Below are 5,325 nucleotides of genomic sequence, written 5' to 3' on the forward strand. Positions count from 1 at the left end.
CAATCACCATCTGCAGTGATTTTGGAGCCCCCCAAAATAAAGTCAGCCACTGTTTCCACTGTTTCCCTATCTATTTCCCATGAAGTGATGGGACTGAATGCCATGATCTTAGTTTTCTGAATGTTGAGCTTTAAGCCAACTTTTTCACTCTCCTCTTTCACTTTCATCAAGAAGCTCTTCAGTTCTTCACTTTCTGCCACAAGGGTGGTGTCATCTGCATATCTGAGGTAATTGATATTTCTCCCGGCAATCTTGATTCCAGCTTGTGTTTCTTCCAGCCCGTGCTTCTTCCAGTCCAGCATTTCTCATGATGTACTCTGCATATAAGTTAAATAGGCAGGGTGACAATATACAGCCTTGACGTACTCCTTTTCCTATTTGGAACCAGTCTGTTGTTCCATGTCCAGTTCTAACTGTTGCTTCCTGACCTGCGTACAGTTTTCTCAGGAGGCAGGTCAGGTGGTCTGGTATTCCCATCTCCTTCAGAATTTTCCACAGTTTATTGTGATCCACACAGTCAAAGGCTTTGGTATAGTCAGTAAAGCAGAAGTAGATGTTTTTCTGGAACTCTCTTGCCTTTTTGATGATCCACCGAATGTTGGCAATTTGATCTCTGGTTCCTCTGCCTTTTCTAAAACCAGCTTGAACATCTAAAAGAAAGCTGTTCTTGCAAGGACAGTTTTGTCCCTTCTCAATACTTACACTTCTTACCTCTGCTTTTGTCACACTGAATTGGTATGGGGCTCTGGTACAATGCTGATTGATAATATGATAACATTTCATTTTTCCCTTAATATCCATGAAAATGATTCTAATAAGCAAATTCCATAATCAAATTCAATGTTTGTTGTAAGCTTTGATAGATTTATTAGGTTAAGAGTGCCCTTACTTAAGTATTCTTAGTTAACTTGAGAATTTGAAAATTTGAATGAACTACATGATTTTTCTGCATTGAGATATCAGTAAGTAGACATTCTTAATCTGTCAATAAATTTAATAAACTGATGTTTCTCTGGAGTCGATTATACAGAGTGAAGTAAGCCAGAAAGAAAAACACCAATGCAGTATACTAACACATATATATGGAATTTAGAAAGATGGCAATGATGACCCTGTATGCAAGACAGCAAAAAAGACACAGATGTGTATAGCAGACTTTTGGACTCAGAGGGAGAGGGAGAGGGTGGGATGATTTGGGAGAACGGCATTGAAACATGAATACTATCATGTAAGAATCGAATCACCAGTCTATGTCCGATGCAGGATACAGCATGCTTGGGGTTGGTGCATGGGGATGACCCAGAGGGATGTTGTGGGGAGGGAGGTGGGAGGGGGGTTCATGTTTGGGATCGCATGTACACCCGTGGTGGATTCATGTCAATGTATGGCAAAACCAATACAGTATTATAAACTAAAATAAAGTAAAAATAAAAATTAAAAAAAAAAACCAAAACAACAACAACAAAAAACTGATGTTTCTGACTTTTAGATAATCCTGCATTATAAGTAAAATGCTACCTTGTAATAGTGCAGTCTGTAAAAATGCACATAAAGTTAAAAGGTTTAATGCTTTATTTACAGGATTTATAAAATAAGTTTTTTTGAATATCTTTTGTTCAAATTTGTTGTCAAAGTTATTACTCCAATTTATGTAAAATGATTCATATAGTAAATAACTATCTGTTTTTGACATCTGTATGTTATTTTCATCAGAGTACTTTTCTGTATTTACAGTTTCTCATTTGATTTCATTGTCAAAGTTTGTATGTATTATTTTTTCATGGTTAAGTAATCATATTTGCATTTTAACAAATGTCTTGGAACAATGAAAAGTACATAAGTTAAAATTTAAATTATGGAAATATTGGTCAATTGTTTTACGTGTCATATATCTGTTGGCATATGTTCAGTTGCTCAGTTGTGTCCAACTCTGCGGCTACAAGGACTGTAGCCCACCAGGTTCCTCTCCATAGAATTTTCCAGACAAGAATACTGGAGCTGGTTGCCTTTTCCTCCTCCAGGGGATCTTCCTGACCCGAGGATCAAACCTGTGTCTCTTGCATCTCCTGCATTGGCTCACAGAATTTTTACTACCAGCTCCACCTGCGAAGCCCTCATATATCTGTTGATCCCTTATTAATTTTTTTTTTGGCCTTTTCTACCTTTGCTTTTTTACATGTTCAAGTTAGAAGTTTACTTAATATCTTTTTAAATTTTGCTAATTCTCCAAATTGCTTGTATTTTTTAAATTTAATTATAAACATTTTACAAGCGCAACTAATGATTAATTACTTTCTGATCTTATCATTGTTATTTCCTTCTTCTTTTTAAAGATTTATTCTTTTCCTTATCAGGCTTTTGAGTTGAAAGTCAATTCATTTATTTTCCATTTTTATGATTTTAAGTGAATACTTTTATATCTAGAAGCTGCTTTCAAAACATTCTATAGTTTTCATCATCATTTTCTTTTTAACTCACAAAGTGTTGAGCAATCATGAAACAATCAGAGCTTGTTTTTGTCTTGCTCCTCTTAATTTTTAATGTAATGATATTGCACTCAATGAATATGATTTTAATGATACTGAGTGTTTGAAATGGACTGAACCTAGTTTTGTGACTTTATTCACATACAATGAATTAAAAACGTTTTATATGAACCTGGAAACACCCTACAATCTTTACTTTTCTGAGTAGAGTTGTGTAAATGGCTATTAGATAAATATTTTTGCTTGTTATTTAAAACTTCTATATTGGTAAAGATCTGTTGTCATTTTCATGTGTCAGTCCCTGACAGATATGCCTCAAGATTTCCACTGTGATTATGTATTAGTCATTTGTTCTGAAAATGCTGTCAGTTTTAACATGACATATTTCTTCATCAAACAGCCGTCCCCTCTATCTTATTAGCTTAAAAATTATTTTTACTTTTAAAAATAAATGTTAAATTTATTTATAATCCATAGTTAATTAAATTTACTGCTATTTAAAAGCCATTTCTGGGCTCATCATGGTGAAACTTACTTCCAAGTACATATTCTTCTGGCTGAAGTGGACACCTTAATAATTTTTATGATGGGAGTTTATGGGTAATAAGCACAGCATTTATATTACTGAAACTGTCTTTTCAAGAAAACTCCTGGAAAGAGTTGTTCACATTATTTTGTTCGATTTTTTTTTTCCTTCCCTGTCAAGTCACTGTTACTTGCTATTCATTGAATCTTTTCTTGTTAAGTAATGACCTCCCGTGCCAAATCCAATGGTCATGTTTCTGGTTCTTCTTTGACTTATAAGCAACACTGGACATAGTTTACCACTTCTCTTTTGTGGAACACATTCCACATTTCATCTTTATGGTAGTCTCTCTGGATTTTCCATCTCCCTTGTTGGCCTTTGTTACATGGGTTCCTCATTGGTTCTTTTCACCTTTCTTGCTTGTACATCCTTCATTCCTCAAGGTTCAGCTCTGAGATGTTTATCTGTATTCATACTTAGCACATGACTTTAACTAATAAATAGATGCTGACTTGTATCTCTCATTCCAACCTTTGCCCTTGTATCTCTCATTCCAGATTCCTATATCTAGCTGCCTACATGATGCTATCATTTAAATATCTTTTGGATGTCTCATGTATAGAAGCAGCCTCCTGGGTTTTCATCTACAAACTGGCATATGCTGAAGACAACTCCATTCTGTCAATTCCTCTAGCCAAAAACTTGAGTTATTCTTTTTCTCTTACCCTCCCGTGCTCCTCCTCTTTTTAAAAGTCATTCTGAGTACTCCATCTGGAATTCATTGTCTCAGACATATGTATGGATAACTCCTCGATTTCTTAAGGAGTTTCATCAGATGTCATGTCTTTGGAAAGGGCTTTCTTTATGCCTCTTCATAAATGACATGTTCCCATCACTACTGTGTACCTCTCATCCTACCTTTTCTTTTTTATGGCACTTAACCACTTTCTTTGGAAGGAATGATGCTAAAGCTGAAACTCCAGTACTTTGGCCACCTCATGAGAAGGGTTGACTCATTGGAAGACTCTGATGCTGGGAGGGATTGGGGTCAGGAGGAGAAGGGGATGACAGAGGATGAGATGGCTGGATGGCATCACTGACTCGATGGACCTGAGTCTGAGTGAACTCCGGGAGATGGTGATGGACAGGGAGGCCTGGCGTGCTGTGATTCATGGGGTCGCAAAGAGCCGGACACGACTGAGTGACTGAACTGAACTGAACCGCTTCATGACATAATATCTCTTTATTGTCTGTCTGTCCTCATCGAAAAGAGGCTTGAGAAAATGGGCTTTGTTTCTTACTTCCTGCTATATTCAGAAGTTAGGACAGGAGTTGAAACAGCAAACTCAAAGAAAATTATTTGCTGAATGAATAAACTATGCCTTTATAGGGCTTCCCTGGTGGCTCAGAGGTTAAAGCGTCTGACTCCAATGCAGGAGACCCAGGTTCGATCCCTGGGTCGGGAAGATCCCCTGGAGAAGGAAATGGCAACCCACTCCAGTATTCTTGCCTGGAGAATCTCATGGACAGAGGCGCCTGGTAGGCTACAGCCCACAGGGTCGCAAAGAGTCGAACACGACTGAGCGACTTCACTTCACTTTTAAAATTGTCATTTAATTCTTAGTATTCTATAGTTTTGCTTCTCTATGACTTGGAATGGATTTTAAAGTTTAAATTAAAGGTTAAATAAATAAATAAACAGTATGAGTATATGTATCACCTAATATCTAACTTTCTTTTAAAATTTTCTTTTAAATCTGAGAATGCCCATTAGATAAACATTTTTATTTTGGTTTTCTTAAATTTTGGATAATTCTTTTACTACCTTTTAAAATATTGTTACTTTACCCTTTCTTCTTACTCTTTTCTAGAAAGTGTTCATCCTATTTTCCAGGCCCTTGCTGAATTTTTTTCATATTATAATAGAAATAGTTTTATTTCTCTAAAATATCTTGAATTTCTTGATTCTAAATCACTAATGTCCAGAGCAGAGTTTTAAATTGCCTTTAAATTTCAAAAATTAAATTTAATAAATTTTTGACTCTTTTTCTTTTTTATCTTTTGGCTCTTGCTTTACTCCTAAGTTTCTTTCATAATTTCTTGTTTATTTTTTTTAAATTGTGTGTTATGCCTTTTTGTGTCATTTAAGCATCATAAATATTTAGATAAAAGTCTCTGTAATATTGTTCTAAAAGCAAACTTCATCCATCTTGAATTCATGTTAAAATTCTACAAGTTACAAATGATATATTTTATTAAACGTTTTGGGGCTATCTGGGTTATTGGTGAAAGTCCTTGACCTAGAACAAACCT

At 35.5% G+C, this 5,325-nt stretch overlaps 1 non-coding gene across 1 annotated transcript; it reads left to right on the forward strand.

The window, feature by feature from the left end:
* Positions 4,407-4,478, forward strand: TRNAW-CCA. Its single transcript has one exon. It is a non-coding gene; the product is annotated as a tRNA-Trp (tRNA).

This window comes from Capra hircus, chromosome 14 (genome assembly GCF_001704415.2).
Source record: "Capra hircus breed San Clemente chromosome 14, ASM170441v1, whole genome shotgun sequence".
NCBI classification, from domain to species: Eukaryota; Metazoa; Chordata; class Mammalia; order Artiodactyla; family Bovidae; genus Capra; species Capra hircus.